This window comes from Bos mutus, chromosome 28, assembly GCF_027580195.1.
Source record: "Bos mutus isolate GX-2022 chromosome 28, NWIPB_WYAK_1.1, whole genome shotgun sequence".
NCBI classification, from domain to species: domain Eukaryota; kingdom Metazoa; phylum Chordata; class Mammalia; order Artiodactyla; family Bovidae; genus Bos; species Bos mutus.
This window is the reverse complement of record NC_091644.1, coordinates 23,497,921-23,522,490: the sequence shown is the minus strand read 5'-3', so window position 1 is coordinate 23,522,490 and position 24,570 is coordinate 23,497,921. Positions and strand designations below refer to the sequence as shown.

The following is a 24,570-nucleotide window of genomic DNA, read 5'->3' as shown; positions in this document are numbered from 1 at the left end:
CAGATAGATTTGGTTCAGTTTTCTGTGGAGTCATTTCTCCTTTCCCCTGGGTCCTGGTGCATGCAAAATTTTGTTTATTTCCTCTAAGATTGGAGTCTCTGTCTCTCCCAGTCCTCTGGAAGTCCTGTAATCAAATCCCACTGGACTTCATAGTCAGATTCCCTAGGGATTCCTAGACCCTTTGCCAGATCCCCAGGCTGAGAAGCCTGAAGTGGGACTCAAAACCTTCACAATAATGGGAGAACTTCTTTGGTGTTTTTGTTCTCCAGTTTGTGGGTCGCTCACCCAGCAGATACTGGATTTGATTTTATTGTGTTAGTGCTCCTCCTACAGTCTCACTGTGGCTTTTACTTTGCTTTTGGACACGAGGTATCCTTTTTGGTGGGTTCCAGCATTCTCCTTTTCAACAAGTAGTTGCAATTTTTGTCTCTAGCAGGAGGAAAGGAGCCCACATCCCTCTACTGTCATCTTGAACCAATCTCCCCTTGATGTCTTAATGTGTGTTTTTAAGAGCAAACTTCTTTTATTTTTGTTTGTTCACTTTTAAATGAAAATGATAGCCATTTTAAAATTTAAACTTACCATTTTTTATCTCATGATTGATACTTTTGGTGTTGTACAAGTAATTCACGTTCCAAACAAAAGTTTATGCATCTCTTCACCTATATTTCATCCTGGAGTTTTCACTGTTTTGTAGTTTTTATTTGGGTCTGTTTTCCTTTTTGAGTCAAATTTTGTGTGAAGTGTGAGGTATTTATATAGTCTTACTGGTTTTTTTTTTTTTTTTTTTTATATAAGTCCAATTTGAAAAAATATTCTCTATTGAATAGCCTCTTTGCCAGTATCAATGATCTGTTGCCTGTAATATTGAGTCTTTTTGTGGCTCTCCATTCTGCTCAATTAATCAATGTGTTTATTCTTTTGCCAATATAGTGCTGTCTTGATTACGATGTTTTTAAAACAAATTTTAAAATCAAGTCAAGGATGATAGTAATAACTTCCAAGTTCTTTACATTCTAGAGTTGAATTCAGGTGTTTCATTATATTTTTGCATATATAAAAATTGACATAATTTATCACATGTCCACATCAAAAGAAGATACAATTTTATTCTACATTTACTGTCACTTTCTACTTTAGGATTTCTAATGCTATTTCATATGACCTTTAATCATTCTAGTATCTGTGACAGTAAAGGAGATCTAAATAGTATATCTTTGTTGTTTTTTTTTTCTTGAATGAATTAGAACATAGATAAAGTAGCTGACTTATAGAATTTATACAGCCAGAATGTGATAGAAATAGCCATTCTTTTAGAAGGCTGAAATCCCATCTTTTCAGAAATGAGAGAGATATAATTCATTATCAAAATTTTATTAACTTGATCATGTCAAATAAATTCTAAAACTTGTTTTTAAAAGAAACTGAAATCAAACTGAAATCAAAATTCCCAAAAGTCTACACTGCTGCTGCTGCTAAGTCACTTCAGTAGTATCCGACTCTGTGTGACCCCAAAGTCTACACTAAATAAGTACAATTACTTTATAGTCACAACCTACAAATAATTGTTTTTGCACTGAGTTCATTCTGTGGTTACAGTACCAAGTGGAAAGTAATTGGAAAGGTTAAACATTTAAGAGGCCAAGGGAGAGACTCACCATTGGTTTATATTGGAAAAACTCTATTAATTATTTAAACTATTTACTCTTCCTTTAGTCTGAATTGCTCCAAATTGTCCTCTGGTGTCTAGATGTAGATTGCTGGCTGAAACACTGAGTTTTAAATTCAGATCTTGGCAACATTTATAGAGAAAACAGAATATACATCACATTAATAAATTCCAGCCCCCAAGTGCCTGGATATGACAGCTTTTATATGGAATCGGGTAATAAGAAACTTTGTTTACAATCCTAATTTTTTATGACTTTGCTTTGGCCCAGTTGTAAGAGTTCCTTTCAATTAGCACTTTTCTCAGAATAGTAGAAGTCCTTTTACACTTTAAAATAAATTATGACATTTGACAGTTCTACTTTTGTTCTAGTTTATATATACATCAATTTTTCTTCTAGTTTGGTATATATATCAGGGCTTCCCAGGTATCTCAGTGGGTAAAGAATCTGGTTGCCATGTAGGAGACACAAGAGATGCAGGTTCCATTCCTGGGTTGGGAAGATCCCGTGAAGAAGGGCATAGCAACACAGTCCACTGTTCTTGCCTGGAAAATCCTATGGACAGAGGATCCTGGCAGGTTACAGTCCATGGGGTCACATCAAACATCACAATTTCCAAACTTATGAAGGGGTCGCCTATGACATTTCAGAAATATCTTACATTAGAGTATAAAGTTTAAGATCTAAAATCCAGGTCTAATTACCCAGAGCCTCATTCTGACACATAGTTTGTACCTAATAATTTTTAAAAAATATTTGTCAGAGTAGAAAACATCTAAACAGCCATTGTCTCATATTTTTAGCAAGAAGTTTATGAATAGTTTTTAAAGATCACTGAGAATGGCCTGTATTCCATGAAAGATTCTAAGCAAGTATTGTTCTAGTCTTCTAAATGTTTATACTCCATTTAGTATATAAGAGTTAAGATTGAAGAAAAAGAAAAATACTAAAAAAATTTTTTTCAAAACTGTAACAAAAACTGTAATGCTGAAACAGTATTGTATACATTTTGGAGAGTATAGTATAATATGTCAGCATGTTTTAAATTGATAATAGATGTAGCATTAAGTTTAGGTAGAGTTAGATTTTACATAAGTAAACATTAGTATATGAAAATATTATTTCAAAATATATTGATAAGCCATTTTAAAAATGTTCTTGTCTGCTGCCATTTCCCATTGCATTCCCTACATAGCATCAGGGGCTCAGCTTTTTTTTTCTTTTCTTTTTTACATAAAAAGAAACTAAGGAATGAAAAAAATAATATTCAGCATTAGACTTTGAGATCCAAGGGACCATTTCAGACACAAAAATAGTGAAAGCCATTACTTACAGGGAATTTTTTGCTTGCTTCTTTTTGTAGTAGTATAGTTGTATAGTTGATTTACAATATAATATTAGTTTGATATGTACAACATAGTGAATCAATAGTTTTAGAGATTATACTCCGTTTAAAATTATTTTAAAATCATGATTATATTTCTGTGTGGTATATAATATACTCTTGTAGTTTATTTACTTTATACATTGCAGTTTGTATCTAGTAACTCCATACCCCTATCTTGCCCCTTTCCCTCTCCCTACTGATAAGTGCTAGTTTGTTCTCTATATCTGTGTCTGTTTGATTTTTCCTACCTCCATTTATTTTATTCTTTAGGTTCCATGTATAAGTGATAATAAAGAGTACTGATCTTTCTCTAACTTACTGCACCAAATAATACTCTCTAGGTCCCTCCACGTTGTTACAAATGACAGTTTTTATTCTTTTTTATGTTAAGCAATATAATATTATATATACTTATCACTTCTTTATTTATAGATCTATTGATGGACAATTAGCTTGCTTCTATACCATGGATAATGTATTGATAAATAATGCTACCATGAACATTTGCATGCACATATCTTTTTGAAATAGTGTTTTTTTCTCACCCTTTGAATATATGTCCAGAAATGGAATTTATGGATGGTAGTTCTATTTTTTACTGTTTTGAGGAAACTCTATGCTTTTCTCTATCATTGTTACATCAGTGTACATTCTTGAAACAGTGCGTGACTATTTCCTTATTTATGTATGTGATCCAATATTTATTATTTGTTAGTTTATTTTGGATGATGACCATTATCACAGGTGGGAGGTACTATCTTTTGGTTTTGATTTGCCTCACTCTGATGATTCCAATGTTTAATATCTTTTCATATGTTGATTTGCTTCTTTGCATCTTCTATGGAAAAATGCATATTCAAGTTTTTTTCATTTTTAAATCAGGTTGTTTGTTTGCTTGTTTTTGATATTAAGTTATATGAACTATTCATGTATTTTAGACATAACCCCTTAATGGTTACATAATTTGCAAATATTTTATTCTATTCACTAGGCTGTGTTTTTGTTTTGTCTTTGGTTTAATTTTCTGTGCAAAAGCTTTTAAGTTTAATTATGTTCCATTTGTTTACTTTTGCTTTAATTTCTTTTGCCTTATGAAACATATCTAAAAAAATATTGCTATGATTAATGTCAGAGGGTGTTCTGCCTATGTACTCTTCTAGGAGTTTATGTCAGCAAGTGAAGAAGAACTAAAGAGCCTCTTGATGAAAGTGAAAGAGGAGAGTGAAAAAGCTGGCTTAGAACTCAACATTCAGAAAACTAAGTTCATGGCATCCGGTTCCACCACTTCATGGCAAATAGATGGGGAAATAGTGGAAACAATGACAAACTATTTTTGGGGGGTCCAAAATCACTTCAGATGGTGACTGCAGCCATAAAATTAAAAGACACTTTCTCCTTGAAGAAAAATTATGACCAACTTAGCATATTAAAAAGCAGAGACATTACTTTGCCTACAAATGTCCATCTAGTCAAAGCTACGGTGTTTCCAGGAGTCATGTATGGATGGTAGAGTTGGACTATAAAGAAAGCTGAACACTGAAGAATTGATACTTTTGAGAAGTGTTGGAGAAGACTCTTGAGAGTCCCTTGGACTGCAAGGAGATCCATCCTAAAGGAAATCAGTTCTGAATATTCATTGGAAGGACTGATGTTGAAGCTGAAACTCCAATACTTTGGCCACCTGATGCAAAGAACTGACTCATTTGAAAAGACCCTGATGGTGGCAAAGATTGAAGGAGGGAGGGGAAGGGGATGACAGAGGATGAGATGGTTGGATGGCATCACTGACTCAATGGACATGAATTTGAGTAAGCTCCGGGAGTTGGTGATGGACAGGGAGGTCTGGCGTGCTGTGTGCAGTCCATAGGGTCACAAAGAGTCAGACAGAACTGAGCAACTGAACTGAACTGAACTGGAGTTTATGATTTCAGGTTTTACATTTAGATCTTTAACCCACTTTGAGTTTTCTTTTCTTTCTTCTTTTTGTTTTTTTGCTGTGAGGTACCGTTCTAATCTTACTGTTTATGTATGGCAGTCCAGTTTTCCCAATATCACTTATTTAAGAGTCTGTATTCTCCATTGCATATATTTTCTCCTTTGTCAAAAATTAACTGACCATAAGTGTGTGAGTTCATTTTTGGGTTCTCCATTCTCTTCTATTGATCTATGTGTCTGCTTTTGTGATGTTTTGATATCTGTAGCCTGATCATATAATCAGAAGTTAGGGAGTTTGATACCTCCTGCTTTGTTTTTTTTGTTTTGTTTTGTTTTGTTTTCCCTCCCTCAAAATTGCTTTGGTTAATCAGGGTCTTTTGTAGTTCCATATACATTTTATTATTATTTATTCTAATTCTTTGAGAAAAATGTCAAGGATGTTTTAATAGAGATTGCATTAAGTCTGTAGATAACTTTGGGTAGTATGGACATTTAACAACGTTAACTCCTCAAAAAACACAAGTTACGTTTCCATTTCTTTTGTATTATTTTCAAATTCCTTCATCAATGTTTTAAAGCTTTCATAGTACAAGTCTTTTACCTGTTTGATCTCTTTGATTAAATTCATTCCTAGGTATTCGATTTTGATACTATTTTAAATGAAATTTTGTTTTGCTTTCTTTTTCTGATAGCTCATTATTAATGAACAGAAAAACAACAGAGTTCTGTATACTAATCTTGTATCCTTAAAATTTACTGCATTCATTTATGAGTCTTTTGATGGAGTCTTTAGGGTTTTAAAGACACTTATTTCTTGGAAGGAAAGTTATGACCAACCTAGATAGCATATTAAAAAGCAGAGACATTACTTTGCCAACAAAGGTCCATCTAGTCAAGGCTATGGTTTTTCCAGTGGTCATGTATGGATGTGACAGTTGGACTGTGAAGAAAACTGAGCACTGAAGAATTGATGCTTTTGAACTGTGGTGTTGGAGAAGACTCTTGAGAGTCCCTTGGACTGCAAGGAGATCCAACTAGTCCATCCTAAAGGAGATCAGTCCTGGGTGTTCATTGGAGGGACAGATGCTAAAGCTGAAACCCCAATACTTTGGCCACCTCATGTAAAGAGTTGACTCATTGGAAAAGACTCTGATGCTGGGAGGGATTGGGGGCAGGAGGAGAAGGGGACGACAGAGGATGAGATGGTTGGATGGCATCACCGACTCGATGGACGTGAGTTTGAGTAAATTCCGGGAGTTGGTGATGGACAGGGAGGCCTGGCATGCTGCGATTCATGGGATCACAAAGAGTCGGACACGACTGAGCGACTGAACTGAACTGAACTTAGGGTTTTCTACATAATGTATTATGTCATCTACAAATAGTGACAGTTTTACTTCTTCCTTCCAATTTTGATGCATTTTATTTTTCTTCTCTAACTGCTCTGTCTAGAACATCCAGTACTCTGTTAAATAGAAGTGGTGATCGAGTGCATGCTTGTCTTGTTCCTGATTTTGTAGGAAATACTTTTATCTTTTTATCATTAAGTTTTGTGGTAGCTGTGGTTTTGTCATAAATGGCCTTTACTATGCTGAAATATATTCGCTCAATACAAAATTTGTTGAGAAATTTTGGCATGAATGGAAGTTGAATTTTGTCAAATGCTTCTTCTGTATCTCTTGAGATTATTATGCAATTTTATCTTTCATTTTTCGTAAATCACTTTGAATTGAAAATGTTGAGCAATTCTTGTATCCTTGGAATAAATTCCACTTGATTGTGGTTCATAATCCTTTCTGTATGTTATTGAATTCAGTTTGGCAATATTTTGTTGAGGATTTTTAAAATTAATTTTAATTAGAAGTATTGGCCTATAATTTTCTTCTTTGTAGTTTTTTGGTTTTGGTAGGAAGGTAATTGTGCATAAAAGAATAATCTTAGAAGTTCACTCCTTTTTATTTTTTGGGAATAGTTTGAGGAGAAACAGATTAACTCTTATTTATGTGTGGTTAACAAAACCTGTGAATGTGTCCTACCTGGACCTCTATTTCCTGTAAGTTTTAACTTAAAAATTCAATTTTATTACTCATGATTGAACTGTTCAGATTGTCTATTTTTTCCCAATTCAGTCTTTAAAGATTTCATCTTCCTATAAATTTGTCCATTTATGCTTATTGTCCAATTTGTTGTTATGTAGCTGTTCATAGTATTCTCTTATGATTTTTTTCTTGTATTTCATGGTATCATTTGTAATTTCTCTTCTTTATTTCTTACTTTATCTATTTTGGTCTCCCTCCCCTTTTCCCTCTCCTCTCTCTCTCTTTTTTTTTTTTTTAATAAGTCTGGCTAAAGACTTACTATTTTGCTTATCTTTTGAAAAATGTCTTGATTTTTATCATTTTTTTCTATTTCTTTTTTATTTTAATTTTTTCCTGTTATTTATTATTTCCATCCTTCTGTCAACTTTGGGTTTGTTTGTCCCTTATTGCCTAACAACTATAGTCATTTAGGTTTCTAGAGATGTTTGTTGAACTACAACTGCATTTTTATAAACTTACCTCTTAGAACTGCTTTTACTGGATCCCATAGTTTTGAAGGTTATATTTCCATTTTCATTTGTCTTAAGGAACTTTCTGATTAATTCTGATTTATTCATTGACCCAACCCTTTTATAGTTACATGTTGTTTAGTCTCCATGTATTTATATTTTCACAGTTGTCTTCCTGTAATTAATTTCTAACTTCATACTGTCATGGTCAGAAAATATGCTTAATATTATTTCTATCTTTCTGAAATTATTGAAACTTGTTTCCAGCGTAGCATGTGACCATTCCTGGAGAATGTTCCACGTGTACTAGAAATAATATATATATATATTGCAGTTTGGGGATGGAAAGTCCAGTTTGTTATTGTTGTTCAGTTACTAAGGCATGTCCAACTCTTTAAGACCCCGTGTACTGCAGCACAGCAGGCTTCCCTGCCCTTCACTATCTCCCTACGTTTGCTTAAACTCATGTCCATTGAGTCAGTGATGCCATCCAGCCATCTCATCCTCTGTTGCCCCCTTCTCCTTTGCCTTCAATCTTGCACAGCATAAGGGTCTTTTCCCATGAGTAGACACTTTGCATCAGATCGCCAAAGTATTGAAGCTTCAACATCAGTCCTTCCAAAGCATATTCAGGGTTGATTTCCTTAAGGATTGACTGGTTTGATCTCCTTGCTGTCCAAAAGGCTGTCAAGAGTCTTCATCAGCACCATAGTTTGAAAGCATCAATTCTTTGGTGTTCAACTTTCATTATGATCCAACTCATACATCTGTACATGACTACTGGGAAAACCATAGCTTTGACTAGATGGACCTTTGTAGGCAAAGTAATGTTTCTGCATTTTAATACACTATCTAGGTGTGTCATAGCTTTTCTTCCAAGGAGCAAGCATCTTTTAATTTCATGGCTGCAGTCACCACCTGCAGTGATTTGGTAGCCCAAGAAAATAAAATCTGTCACTGTTTCCATTTCTTCCCAATATATTTTCCATGAAGTGATGGAACCAGTTGCCATGATCTTAGTTTTCTGAATATTGAGTTTTAAGCCTGCTTTTTCACTCTATTCTTTCACCCTCATCAAATGGCTCTTTAGTTCATTTTCATTTTCTACCATTAGAGTGTAATCATTTGCATATTTGAGATTGTTGGTATTTCTACCCAAAATCTTTATTCCAGCTTGTGATTCAACTAACCCAGAATTTTGAACAATGTACTCTGCATATAAGTTAAATAAGCAGGGTCACAATATACAGCCTTGATGTACTCCTTTCCCAATTTGTAGCCAGTTTGTTGTTCCATGTCTAGTTCTAACTGTTGCTTCTTGACTTTCATATACATTTCTCAGGAGTCAGATAAGGTTGGCTGGTATTCCCATCTCTTTAAAAATGTTCCACAATTTGTTTTGATCCACACTGCCAAAGGCTTTAGTGTAGTCAATGAATAAATAGTCAGTGCTTTTTTGGAGCTCTCTTGCTTTTTCCGTGATCCAGTGGAGGTTGGCAATTTGATCTCTGGTTCCTCTGCCTTTTCTAAATCCAGCTTGTACATCTGGAAGTTCCGAGTTCACGCACTGTTAAAGTCTAACTTGAAGGATTTTCAGCATTATGTTGCTGGTATGGGAAATGAACACAATTGTATGGTAGTTTGAATATTCTTTGGCATTGCTTTTCTTTGGATTGGAATGAAAATGATTTTTTCCAAGCCTGTGGCAACTGCTGAATTTTCCAAATTTGCTGACATATTGAGTCAGCATCATAATTTGGAATTTAAATAGCTCACCTAGAATTCCATCACCTCCACTTGCTTTGTTCAGTGATGCTTCCTGAGTCTCACTTGGTTTCACACTCTGGGATGTTGGGCTCTAGGTGAGTGATCACACCATTGTGGTTAGCAGGTCATTATGACCTTGTTTGTACAGTTCTTCTGTGTTGTCTTGCCACCACTTCTTCCTAATCTCCTCTGCTTCCATTAGGTCCATGCAGCTTCTGTCTTTATTGTGCTCATCTTTGCATGCAATATTCCCTTGGTATCTGCAATTTTCTTGAAGTGATCTCTAGCCTTTCCCATTCTATTGTTTTCCTCTATTTATTTCCATTTTTCACTTAAAAAATCTTTCTTATCTCTCCTTGCTATGCTTTGGAAGTCTGCATTCAGTTGGGTATATTTTTCCCTTTCTTCTTTGCATTTCACTTCTCTTCTTTTCGAGAAGTGAAAAGCAAAGGAGAAAAGGAAAGATATAAACATTTGAATGCAGAGTTCCAAAGCATAGCAAGAAGAGATAAGAAAGCCTTCCTCAGCGATCAATGCAAAGAAATAGAGGAAAACAACAGAATGGGAAAGACTAGGGATCTCTTCAAGAAAATCAGAGATACCAAAGGAACATTTCATGAAAAGATGAGCTCGATAAAGGACAGAAATGGTATGGACCTAACAGAAGCAGAAGATATTAAGAAGAGGTGGCAAGAATACACAGAAGAACTGTACAAAAAAGATCTTCACGACCCAGATAATCATGATGGTGTGATCACTGACGTAGAGCCAGACATCCTGGAATGTGAAGTCAAGTGGGCCTTAGAAAGCATCACTATGAACAAAGCTAGTGGAAGTGATGGTACTTCACTTGAACTATTCCAAATCCTGAAAGATGATGCTGTGAAAGTGCTGCACTCAATATGCCAGCAAATTTGGAAAACTCAGCAGTGGCCACAGGACTGGAAAAGGTCAGTTTTCATTCCAATTCCAAAGAAAGGCAATGCCAAAGAATGCTCAAACTACCACACAATTGCACTCATCTCACACATTAGTAAAGTAATGCTCAAAATTCTCCAAGCCAGGCTTCAGCAATATGTGAACTGTGAACTTCCTGATGTTCAAGCTTGTTTTAGAAAAGGCAGAGGAACCAGAGATCAAATTGCCAACATCCGATGGATCATAGAAAAAGCAAGAGAGTTCCAGAAAAACATCTATTTCTGCTTTATCGACTATGCCAAAGCCTTTGACTGTGTGGATCACAATAAACTGTGGAAAATTCTGAAAGAGATGGGAATACCAGACCACCTGATCTGCCTCTTGAGAAATTTGTATGCAGGTCAGGAAGCAACAGTTAGAACTGGACATGGAACAACAGACTGGTTCCAAATAGGAAAAGGAGTTCGTCAAGGCTGTATATTGTCACCCTGTTTATTTAACTTCTATGCAGAGTACATCATGAGAAATGCTGGACTGGAAGAAACACAAGCTGAAATCAAGATTGCCAGGAGAAATATCAATAACCTCAGATATGCAGATGACACCACCCTTATGGCAGAAAGTGAAGAGGAACTCAAAAGCCTCTTGATGATAGTAAAAGTGGAGAGTGAAAAAGTTGGCTTAAAGCTCAACATTCAGAAAACGAAGATCATGGCATCTGGTCCCACCACTTCATGGGAAATAGATGGGAAAACAGTGGAAACAGTGTCACACTTTATTTTTATGGGCTCCAAAATCACTGCAGATGGTGACTGCAGCCATGAAATTAAAAGACGCTTACTCCTTGGAAGGAAAGTGATGACCAACCTAGATAGCATATTCAAAAGCAGAGACATTACTTTGCCAATAAAGGTTCGTCTATTCAAGGCTATGGTTTTTCCTGTGGTCAGGTATGGATGAGAGAGTTGGACTGTGAAGAAAGCTGAGCGCCGAAGATTTGATGATTTTGAACTGTGGTGTTGGAGAAGACTCTTGAGAGTCCCTTGGACTGCAAAGAGATCCAACCAGTCCATTCTGAATGAGACCAGCCCTTGGATTTCTTTGGAAGGAATGCTGCTAAAGCTCCAGTACTTTGGCCACCTCATGCGAAGCGTTGACTCATTGGAAAAAATTCTGATGCTGGGAGGGATTGTGGGCAGGAGGAGAAGGGGATGACAGAGGATGAGATGGCTGGATGGCATCACTGACTGGTTGGACGTGAGTCTGAGTGAACTCCAGGAGTTGGTGATGGACAGGGAGATCTGGCGTGCTGCGATTCACGGGGTTGCAAAGAGTCGGACACGACTGAGCGACTGATGTGATGTGATCTGATCTGATCTCTTCTTTTCTCAGCTATGTGTAAGACCTCCTCTGACAACCATTTTGCCTCTTGCATTTCTTTTTTGGGGGGATGGTTTTGGTCGCTGCCTCCTTTACAATGTTACAAACTTCCATCCATATTTCTCAAGGCATTCTCTATACCAGATATAATCCCTTGATTTTATTAGTCACCTTCACTGTATAATCATAAGTGATTTGATTTGGGTCATACTGAATGGCCTAGTGGTTTTCCTACTTTCTTCAATTTAAGCCTGAATTTGCAATGAGGAGTTCATGATCTAAGCTACCGTCAGCTCCAGGTCTTGTTTTTGTTGACTGCGTATTGAGCTGCTTCATCTTCAGCTGCAAATATATTCAGTCTGATTTCAGTATTGACCATCTCGTGATGTCATAGTCTTGTGTCTTGTTGGAAAATGATGTTTCTATAATCATGTCTTCTCTTAGCAAAACTCTATTAGTCTTTGCCCTGCTTCGTTTTGTATTCTAAGGCCAAACTTGCCTATTATTCAAGGTATCTCTTGACTTCTTACTTTTGTATTCTAATCCCCTATGATGAAAAAGACATCTTTTTGTGTGTGTGTGTGTGTGTGTTAGCTCTAGAAGGTTTTGTAGGTCTCCATAGAACCTTTCAACTTCAGCTTCTTCAGCAGTAGTAGCTGAGGCACATACTTGGATTACTGTGATGTTGAATGGTTTGTCTTGGAAACAAACCAACATTATTCTGTCATTTTTGAGATTTCACCCAGTTACTACATTTTGGATTATTTTGTTGACTATGAGGGCTACTCCATTTCTTCTAAGGGATTCCTGCCCACAGTAGTATAATGGCCATCTAAATCAAATTCACTAATTCCTGTCCATTTAAGTTCAGTGATTTCTAAAATCCTCCTTCACTTTTCCCTCTCCTGCTTTTCCATGTCCAATTTTCCTTGAGGTTATCTCATGGCCCTAACATTACTGGTTCCTATGCAGTATTTTTCTTTACAGAATCAGATTCTATTTTCACCAGCAGACAAACCCACAGCTGAGCATCATTCCTTCTTTGGCCCAGCCTCTTTATTCTTTCTCAAGCTAATTTTTCACTCTTCCCTAGTAGTGTATTGGACACCTACTGACCTTGGTGGGGGGAGGACTCATCTTCTGGTGTCCTATCTTTTTGTATTTTCATATCATTCATGGGGTTCTCATGGCAGTAATACTGAAGTGGTTTGCCATTCCCTTTTCCAATGCACCATGTCTTGTCAGAAATCTCCATCATCACACATTAGTCACCAAGATGGAGGAGCAGAAAGATGTACTCTCATCTTCTCCTGTGAGAACACCAAAATCACAACTAGCTACTGAACAACCTTCAACAGGAGGATGTTGGAACCCACCAAAAAAAGATTCCACATATCCGAGGACAAAGGAAAAGCCACAATGAGTTGATAGGAGGGGTGCTATCATGTTAAAATCAAAGCCCATATCCACCAGGTGGGCAAACCACAAACTGCAGAAAAATAATACCAAAGAAGTTCTTACACTGTTGCAAAGGTTCTAGGTCCCACATCAGACTTCCCAACCTGGGTATCTGGCAAAGGGATTGGGAATATCTAGCGAATCTGATTTTGAAGGACAGCAAAATTTGATTACAGAACTTCCACAGGACTGGGGAAAACAGAATCCTGGAAGGCATAAACAAAAGCTTGTGCATACCAGGACCCAGAAGAAAGGAGCAGGGACCCCACAAGAGATTGAGCCAGACCTGCCTGTGAGTGTTTGAAGATCCCCTGCAGAGGCCTGAGTCAACAGTGGCCTACTGTGGAGACAGTGCTACTGGCAGCAGAAGTCCTGGGAGTTGTGTGTTGCCATAAATCTTTTTGGAGGTCAGTAATAGCCCTACCATAGAGACTTTAGACTCCAGGAATGGGCTGTCTCAGCCCCAACAAATAACAGGGGTGGGGGGAGGGGGAGGACATAGCCCTATCCAGCTGCAGAAAATTGGATTAAAATTTACTAAGCATGGCCCTGTCCACCAGAGCAAGACCCACTTTTCCCTACAGCCAGTCCCTCCCATCAGGAAGCTGCAGAAGCTTCCTGTCCTCTTCCAACAGAGGGCAGACAGAAGAAGCAAGAACTACAATCCTTCAGCTAGCTTCCACAACAAAAACCACAATCACAGAAAACTAACCAAAATGATCACATGGATCACAGACTTGTGTACCTGAGTGAAGCTAATGAGCCATGCCATGCAGGGCCACCCAAGAAGACCTTTAACATTTCTTTATAGGTAGGCTTAGGCTTGATGAACTTTTCTTTTTCTTGTTTGAGCAGTTATTTCTCCTTCAATTCTGAATGACATTGCTGCTGGGTAGAGTACCCTAGGTTGTAAGTTTTTCCCTTTCAGCAATTTAAAAATATCAGACTGTTCTCTTCTAGCCTGCAAGTTTCTTCAGAAAAATTAGTTGATAACCTTAAGCAGATTCAGTTTTATATGACTCTTTTTCTCTTACTGCCTTTAGAATTCTCTCCTTAACTTTGCCATTTTAATCATGACTCGATGTTTTATTTTCTTTGGGGGTTCACCTTATCTTCCTGGAGAAGGAAATGGCAACCCACTCCAGTATCCTTGCCAGGTGAGTTCCATGGACGGAGGAGCTTGATAGGCTACAGTCCATGTGGTTGCAAAGAGTCGGACATGACTGAGCAACTTCACTCACTCACTCACCTTATTTGGGGCTCTCTTTGACACGACTGAGCGACTTCCCTTTCACTTTTCACTTTCGTGCATTGGAGAAGGAAATGGCAACCTACTCCAGTGTTCTTGCCTGGAGAATCCCAGGGATGGGGGAGCCTGGTGGGCTGTCGTCTATGGGGTCGCACAGAGACAGACATGACTGAAGTGACTTAGCAGTAGTAGCAGTTGCTTTCTATATACATATATTTGCTTCCTTTTTTCAGGTTTTGGAACTTTTCATCCATAATTTCATCAAATAAAATTTTTACCTTCTCTCTGTCTTCTCCTTCTGGGACCACTATGATGCATATGTTTGTAAACATAATATTGTCCCATAGGTTCCCTTAAAATGTTTTAATTTAGAAAAGTAAAAGTTTCTTTTGCTTTTTGGATTGCATGATTTCCATTATTTTATCCCCAGATCACTTTTTTGTTCTTCTGTATCACCTGTTTACTTTGAATTTATTTTGTTTATTTCAGTTACTGTATTCATTGTTCTTTGTATTTTCTTATTCCTTATTAAAATTCTCACTATGCCTATGTATTCTTTTTCCCTAACTCAGTTACTTTCTTTTTTTTTTTTTTCCACCCAGAATCTTTGGGTGTCATCAAAAATTTCTTATACTGTGACAGAGATAGTTTCTTTAATAATCCATTCTTATTTTCTTATTATAAATATGTTAAATTAGTGGAAACTTTGAAAATATAGAGGTGAACAGATGAGGGGAAAACACCCACAGTCTCACTGTACAGAAGTTACTACTGATATTCCACACATATCCTACCAGCATTTCAGTGTTTTTATATTCATATATACATATTTTTAATTTAGGAATTTTTCACTCTGTATGATACTTTGTCTTCTGTTTTCTTTTTTTTTTTAATTTTATTTTATTTTTAATCTTTACAATATTGTATTAGATTTGCCAAATATCAAAATGAATCCACCACAGGTATACATGTATTCCCCATCCTGAACCCTCTTCCCTCCTCCCTCCCCATACCATCGTTCTGGGTCGTCCCAGTGCACCAGCCCCAAGCATCCAGTATTGTGCATCAAACCTGGACTGGCGACTCGTTTCATACATGATATTATACATGTTTCAATGCCATTTTCCCAAATCTTCCCACCCTCTCCCTCTCCCACAGAGTCCATAAGACTGATCTATACAATAGTGTCTCTTTTGCTGTCTCATACACAGGGTTATTGTTACCATCTTTCTAAATTCCATATATATGCGTTAGTATACTGTATTGGTGTTTTTCTTTCTGACTTACTTCACTCTGTATAATAGGCTCCAGTTTCATCCATCTCATTAGAACTGATTCAAATGTATTCTTTTTAATGGCTGAGTAATACTCCATTGTGTATATGTACCACTGCTTTCTTATCCATTCATCTGCTGATGGACATCCAGGTTGCTTCCATGTCCTGGCTATTATAAACAGTGCTGCAATGAACACTGGGGTACACGTGTCTCTTTCCCTTCTGGTTTCCTCAGTGTGTATGCCCAGCAGTGGGATTGCTGGATCATAAGGCAGTTCTATTTCCAGTTTTTTAAGGAATCTCCACACTGTTCTCCATAGTGGCTGTACTAGTTTGCATTCCCACCAACAGTGTAAGAGGGTTCCCTTTTCTCCACACCCTCTCCAGCATTTGTTGCTTGTAGACTTTTGGATCACAGCCATTCTGACTGGCGTGAAATGGTACCTCATTGTGGTTTTGATTTGCATTTCTCTGATAATGAGTGATGTTGAGCCTCTTTTCATGTGTTTGTTAGCCATCTGTTTGTCTTCTTTGGATAAATGTCTACTTAGTTCTTTGGCCCATTTTTTGATCGGGTGATTTATTTTTCTGGAGTTGAGCTTGTAGGAGTTGCTTGTATATTTTTGAGATTAGTTGTTTGTCCGTTGCTTCATTTGCTATTATTTTCTCCCATTCTGAAGGCTGTCTTTTCACCTTGCTAATAGTTTCCTTTGTTGTGCAGAAGCTTTTAAGTTTAATTAGGTCCCATTTGTTTATTTTTGCTTTTATTTCCAATATTCTTGGAGGTGGGTCATAGAGGATCCTGCTGTGATTTATGTCAGAGAGTGTTTTGCCTATGTTCTCCTCTAGGAGTTTTATAGTTTCTCATCTTACGTTTAGATCTTTAACCCATTTTGAGTTTATTTTTGTGTATGGTGTTAGAAAGTGTTCTAGTTTCATTCTTTTACAAGTGGTTGACCAGTTTTCCCAGCACCACTTTTTAAAGAGATTGTGTTTAATCCATTGTATATTCTTGCCTCCTTTGTCAAAGATAAGGTGTCCATATTCGTGGATTTATCTCTGGGCTTTCTATTTTGTTCCATTGATCAATATTTCTGTCTTTGTGCCAGTACCATACTGTCTTGATAACTGTGGCTTTGTAGTAGAGCCTGAAGTCAGGTAGATGATTCCTCCAGTTCCATTCTTCTTTCTCAAGATAGCTTTGCTATTCAAGGTTTTTTGTATTTCAATACAAATTGTGAAATTATTTGTTCTAGCTCTGTGAAGACTACCGTTGGTACCTTGATAGGGATTGCATTAAATCTATAAATTGCTTCAATTATTTATCTGGTGAATTTCTACTTCAGTTTCATTGTTTGCATTTTCCAGGGGTTTTCTCTTGCTTTTCAAGTGAGACTAATTCCTCTGTCTTCTCACTTTGCTTGACTTTCTCTTTATATATGAAATTAAGTGAAGAAAAAAAAAAAACCCTACTGTGGTCTTGAAGGAGTGTGCATTCCTGGAAAAGTTCCTCAACAGCCTGAATGTGCCCAGTGACTTTGGTGACAGAGCTGAATCTATTGTGAACACAAATCACATCTTGATCAATATATTCTGGCCACTGTCATCTTGGTAGGAAGTAGGGTTGGAGATGAAGAAGCTAGGGCTAGCTGTGAGCTAGAATTTCTCCTCTGCTGGTGGCTGTCACTACCCTATTGGGAATGTGAGAGAGTCTTAAGTCCCTGGAGAAGTATCCCTGAGAGTCAGGTCCAAGCTGACTCTGTTTCTCAACCTCTTCACTCTAGACTGGAGCAGTACTACAATAAGGGGCTGGCGTGGGCAACTGGTATATGTCAGGACATATGCTTAGGTGGCCCAGTCAATGTCAGAGATCTTAAATGCTGCCTGTGTAAGTGCAACTAACAGCTGATCCTTCCCTGTTCAGATATCTCTTCATGTCTGAGCTTCCTTTGTCTATCCATGCTTACCACCAAAGACATGCATGAGAGCCAAGCCTTTGCATTAGAATGATATGTTATCATTGAGATTCCTAGAAGTTTTCTCTGTGGAAGACCTCTACTATTTGCCATTCTCACTGCTGTTTAAAGAAGGCATCCCATGCACAGTTGTCATCATTGATTAATCATTCCACTTCTTCAAATAACCTCTCCCCGGACATAATTTTTTAAGCCTATCTGAATTCTTCTGGGTGACAATTTCCCTGAAACAGGATTGAATACAAGATACCCAGAGGGAGTAATTGCTGTTAAAAAGGAAAAATATGGTCTGTTACCTCTGCTAATTGCTATAACATTCATCAGTTGTGTTTATTACTCTATAAGTTTTATTTTTCTTATTTTGGGCTCAATTAGAACCATTCCCATCACAAAATAGACGAAGATAAAAATCTACCCTATGTGTAGCTATACAAGTTATATCTGATGTAAGAATGTGGAATACTGAGAAATGTTGAGTACCTCTGTCTATTCTTTCCTATTCATTCAATATTTGGAATCAGATATTGGATTCAGATAATTGGATCCAGGATCCCCAATACTTACCTTATTAATATAATGAGATCAATAACATGATTCATATAAGTATTTTGATGAATACATAAATATATATTCAATAGCCTAGCAGTACTTGTCACATCAGATCAGATCAGTCACTCAGTCGTGTCCGACTCTTTGCGACCCCATGAATTGCAGCATGCCAGGCCTCCCTGTCCATCACCAACTCCCGGAGTTCACTCAGACTCACGTCCATTGAGTCAGTGATGCCATCCAGCCATCTTATCCTCTGTCATCCCCTTCTCCTCTTGCCCCCAATCCCTTCCAGCATCAGAGTCTTTTTCAGTGAGTCAACTCTTCGCATGAGGTGGTCAAAGTACTGGAGTTTCAGCTTTAGCATCATTCCTTCCAAAGAAACCCCAGGGCTGATCTCCTTCACAATGGACTGCTTGGATCTCCTTGCAGTCCAAGGGACTCTCAAGAGTCTTCTCCAACACCACAGTTTAAAAGCATCAATTCTTCGGCGCTCAGTCTTCTTCACAGTCCAACTCTCACATCCATACATGACCACAGGAAAAACCATAGCCTTGACTAGACGAACCTTTGTTGGCAAAGTAATGTCTCTGCTTTTGAATATGCTATCTAGGTTGGTCATCACTTTCCTTCCAAGGAGTAAGCGTCTTTTAATTTCATGGCTGCAGTCACCATCTGTAGTGATTTGGAGCCCAGAAAAATAAAGTCTGACACTGTTTCCACTGTTTCCCATCTATTTCCCATGAAGTGATGGAACCAGATGCCATGATCTTCGTTTTCTGAATGTTGAGCTTTAAGCCAACTTTTTCACTTTCCACTTTCACTTTCATCAAGAGGCTTTTGAGTTCCTCTTCACTTTCTGCCATAAGGGTGGTGTCATCTGCTTATCTGAGGTTATCACATAAAACATATCAATTAAAACTATGTACACCTCTCTCTCATTCTCCAACAAAGAGATGGAGGTGAAATAAGCTAAAGGAATGAAGGGAAACCTACAAATGGTCTAATCAAAAGTCCACTGGGAAAGAGAAAGAGAGGAGTCAGAAAAGTCTCTCCTTAACACCATGGTCCTATCATCAATACAACCTATCCCTTCATTTGGGTTTTCTTCATTATCTGCAATCTCCCAGACCAAACAGACTAGGCAGCCATACATACATTAACTGTGAAAACAGATGAAACATGAATTGTGTGAGCCATGGTCTGTTTGTTTTATGCAATTAGGCATCAGCTGTTCTCCCAGAGAATAACCCACGACCAAATAAAGAATGTGATGTTTTAAGTACAATTCATCTAAGAAGCACTATCTCCCTGATGGCACATCACAAACAGGTGGCACTCATTTCCATTACCCTTCAGAAGTTAACAAAAACATCATAACGTTTCATCTGAGATGCGGCTGATAATTAATGTCCACTTTATTATCTCTTTAAACATTAGTAGATGAGCAAGGAGAGGAGGATGTAACTGTTTGCTCTTTTCTTCTTATAGCCATGAACAGAAGTAGAAACTTAGCCAGCTAATGGACAGTGGCACAAAGGTGCCCTACAGTTATATTGGAATGTGTGCGTCTTATTATTCAAGTCCCATCTTGAACAGATGTCTCAGCTTCTTCAATCAGGATTCAGAGCATTAGAAAGCAGTGCGGCCGCCTAGATAAAGAAAGAAATGTGAGGAACCCAAAGATGTGTGAGTCAATCCAAGTGTTATCCCTAATTACAAAATGCGCTGGCTAAAGTCATACTACTATTATTGATATTAGTCCCAAAAGTTACTGACAATTTACAAAACCTAGGTAACAATCAAACTGTGTAACAATCTTTAGCCTAATATAGGGCAACAGTTGACTTTGCCAGAGTCTAGCAAACATAACAATGGGACGGAGGAACTGGTAGAAATAGTAATGAGGATAGAGGGGGAAATCCAGCGATCACTTTTTTATTACCACACCCCAATAAATACTTTCTTTTCATTACAGAAAGGAAAACTCTGGCATCTGGTGTTCCTTCCCACTCTGAGGAATTGTGCTCAGTTCTAGGCCTTCAGCATAATTAGATTGGTTGATTTAATTTGGAGGTCTGTGAACCATCTTAAAATATTTAGAGTTTGCCTTAGAGGAAGTTCCTTTAAAATTTTTTAATTGTGAACATTTACTATTGTAAAAGGCCCTATCAACTATCCCTTATCATTTAGAATCATTATTCTGAACGTTTCAGTTTTCTTGTCTTTGTGTTGGAGAGTAAAAATAGTAAACACTCCTATTGTCATTGTTATTATTAAGTGACTATATTCATATAAAGTGCTTAGCACAGTGAGAGGCATATACAGGTGCTATTGTTATTATTGTTTCTAGTTCTTGTGAAAATCCTATGCTTCTACAAAACATGATTTTTGAACATCAAGGAATACAATTTCTGATGTCAATCAGAGTTCTACCCAAAGATAGGCAATCTTTTCTGAATGTTATGTTGTCCCTGTGGACGTTCTAAAGTATAATATGCTAATTCTATTTTTTGTAAAGTTTAAGATTCTCTGGTGCTTCCAGTGTGGTTAGAATTTTATAATTAAACATTGCAGTTATTATCTGTAGCTTAATAAGCCTCCAAGGACATCCAAGATATCTGTAAGTGTTTATGTGAAGAGGAGGAGGAGTGATAGTTGCAATAGTGTTTCTCTGTTTATGCCCTGACTAGGAAAAAAGGTGCCTCTACTATTTAAGAAAGCAAAAAAGAATGAAAAAGTCCACCGTTATCAGTGGACTGGACTGAAGAAGACTATTATTATAAATGGAGTCTTGTGGACTACTCCTTTTAATGCAGCATGTTATTTACTGTCAAAAGCAATTTAAGTTCATTGAGAAATTTCTAAAGCAAATTTTTGAATGATGCCATCTATAAACCTCCATATATGAAACCAAGCAAAACTTTAGGGTATTATGACTGTTTTTTCCCCCTTTTCCATCTCAAAAAGTCACATTTGGTCTCCCCACAAAGACAATAGTAATGGTAGAAGGAAAGCAAAGAGGGGAAAAGGAATTATGAGGGCAAAGGAGACATATATGTATATATATCACTAGCTATGGGAATTTAGCATCATACAGCAAAGGGAACTGTTTAGAAGACTGAATGGTAGCTCAGAAGTTCCATTCACTTTATTTTGAAGGCATTATTTTTATTATTTTTTGTTAACATCTCTAGTTGGGAATGAACACAAAATATGCCATTTTCATTATAAAGTGTTTAATAGTATTTTGAAATACATTCAGAGTTACACTAAAGTGAGATAGAGCTTTTTCTTTTTTAATCTAATTTTCTTCTTTCTCTTTCTTCTTCCCACCCATACATTTAAATTCTTTTCCAACTCTTCAAATCTAATTCAGTTTTAATTTTTTTTATAGTGGTAAGACAATGTGAGATCTACCCACTTAACAGTTTTAAGTATCCAGCAGAGTATTATTAACTATAGGCAATATGCTACATCATAGATCTCTCCAAGTTATTCATCTTGTACAGTTCAGTTCAGTTCAGTCGCTCAGTCGTGTCTGACTCTTTGTGACCCCATGAATCGCAGCAGGCCAGGCCTCCCTGTCCATCACCAACTCCCGGAGTTCACCCAAACTCATGTGCATCGAGTTGGTGATGCCATCCAGCCATCTCATCCTCTATCATCCCCTTCTCCTCCTGCCCTCAATCGCTCCCAGCATCAGGGTCTTTTCCAATGAGTCAGCTCTTCGCATCAGGTGGCCAAAGTATTGGAGTTTCTGCTTCAACATCAGTCCTTACAATGAACACCCAGGACTGGTCTCCTTTAGGATGGACTGATTGGATCTCCTTGCAGTCCAAGGGTCTTCTCCAGCACCACAGTTCAAAAGCATCAATTCTTCAGCACTCAGCTTTCTTCACAGTCCAACTCTCACATCCATACATGACCACTGGAAAAGCCATAGCCTTGACTAGATGGACTTTTGTTGGCAAAGTAATGTCTCTGCTTTTCAATATGCTATCAGTTTTCTTGCCTGGAGAATCCCAGGGACGGGGGAGCCTGGTGGGCTGCCGTCCATGGGGTCGCACAGAGTCGGACACAACTGGGGCGACTTAGCAGCAGCAGCAGCAGCAGGTTGGTCATGACTTTCCTTCCAAGGAGATCTTGCATAAATGAAGCTTTATATACCCATTGAGTAACAATTCCCATTTCTCCACCCCCTACCCCAGCCACTGCTAACCACCATCCTATTCTCTGCTCCCATGTATTTGAATATTTCAGATAATTCATATAAATGGAATGATGCAGTATTCATTCTTCTGTGATTGACTGATTTTTCTTAGCACAGTGTCATCCAGGTACATCTATGTTTTTACATATGGCAGGTTTTCCTTGTTTTTAAGGCCAAACAATAGACCATTCTGTATGTATACTATATCATCTTAATTCATTCAACTGGATGGATATTTAGATTGTTTCCATAGTTTGTGTGCTGTGAATAATGCTATAATAAACATGAAGTGTAGACATCTCTTTGAGATCCTAACTTCAACTCTTTTGGATATATGCCCAGTAGTGGGACTGACACAGTAGTTCTATTTTTAATATTTTGAGAAACTTCTATATTATTTACCATAATGGACACACTATTTTATAATCTTACCAATGCTGTACAAGAATAAAATTTCTCCACCTACTCACTATTACTTACCTTAAAAAAAAATGATGGCTATCCTAACAGATGTAATATATAATTTTGAACTGCATTTCCCTGATGATTAGTGATGTTGAGTGTCTTTAATCTGCGTCTTTGTCCTTTGTATGTCTTTGGAAAAATGTATACTCAGGTTCTTTGCTCATTTTTAAATTGGGCTATTTGTTTTCACTATTGAATTCTATGTCCTTCCCTGATGGCTCAGCTATAAAGAATCCATCTGCAATGAAGGAGATGCAGGAGACACTGGTTTGATTCCTGGGTCAGGAACGTCCCTGGAGGAGGAAATAGCAGCCCACTCCAGTACTCTTGACTGGAAAAATCCCATAAACAGCAAACCTTGGTGGGCTATAGGCCATAGGGTTGCAAAGGTCAGACTAAAATGAATATAGCATAGCACATTGACTTATATGAGGTCCTCATATTTTATATATTAACTGCCTGTCAGATACACAGTTTACAAATTCTTTCTTCCTTTCCACAGAGTGTGCTTTCAAGTTTGTTGTAGTTCCACTTGTTTGCTTTGCTTTTGTTGCTTGTGTTTTTGGTGTTTTATCCAAGGAATAATTATCAAGAAAAATGTCAAGATTTTCCTCCATGTTTCCTTCTAGGAGTTTTACCATTTAAGATTTTGAGTTTAAGGGTTGTTTTTTTTTTTTTTTTAATAACAAAAATATATGGAATGGTTCATAAATTTGTGTGTTATCCTTTTGTGGGAGCCATGCTAATCTTCCTGTTATAGTTCCAATTTTAGTAAATGTATTCCAAAGCAAGCAATTGAGTTTAAGTCATTAATCCTTTTTGAGTTGATTTTTATGTACAGTATAATATTAGGATCCAATTACAGTTTTTTGCATGTGGACATCACTTTTCCCAGAATCAACTGTTGAAGAGATTATCCTTTCCCCATTTTGTATTTTCAAAATGCTTGTCAAATATCAGTTGCTAAAATATATCTTTAAGTTTATAGTTTAGTAGTATGTATATTTTAGCAATACCATTCCAATTCATGAACACAAATTATCTTTTCATTTATTTGTGTCTTCTTCATTTTCTTTCATCAATGTCTTATAGCTTTTGGTATACAGATATTTCACTTCTTGGTTAAATTTATTCCTAAATATTTTATTCTTTCTGATGCTATTTTAAGAGGAATTGTTCTCTTAATTCCATTTATTGAGAGTTAGTTGTGAATGTATATAAATCCAGCTGGTTTTTATATGTTTCTCTACCTTTTACTGTATTTGTTGATTTTATCCAATAGTTTATGTGGAGTATTTAGGATTTTCTTTTACTTATAAAATGCATCATCAGCAAAAATATTATTTTCCTTTCTCCAAATCAGATGTCTTGTCCATTTGCTCTGGCTAGGACTTCCAAAACGGTGTTAAAGAGAAGGACAGGAGGGCATGGGCATCCCTGTTTTGTTCTTGATTTTAGCAAAACTTTCAATGTTTCACCATTGAATATAATGTTAGCTATCAGCTTGTCATATAAGGCCTTTATTATGTCGAGGTACATTCCTTCTCTATCCAATTTCTTGAGAACTTTCATCATGAAAATGTACTAAATTTTATCAAATGCTTTGCTTGCATCTATTGAGATAATCATGTGATTTTTAATCTCTATTCTATTAATGTTACACATTGCATTGATTGCTTTATATATATTGAACCATCCTTGAATCCCAGGCATAAATCCAACTTGATCATGTATTGGCATTTGATTTCATTTAGTTGTATTCTCTCATAGCTCACTGAA

General features: G+C 37.0%; 1 non-coding gene across 1 annotated transcript; it reads right to left on the bottom strand.

Annotated features, from left to right (window-relative positions):
* Positions 1-23,480: 23,480 nt before the first annotated feature.
* Positions 23,481-23,584, bottom strand: LOC138986149 (U6 spliceosomal RNA). Its single transcript, XR_011463049.1, has one exon. It is a non-coding gene; the product is annotated as a U6 spliceosomal RNA (small nuclear RNA).
* Positions 23,585-24,570: the final 986 nt, after the last annotated feature.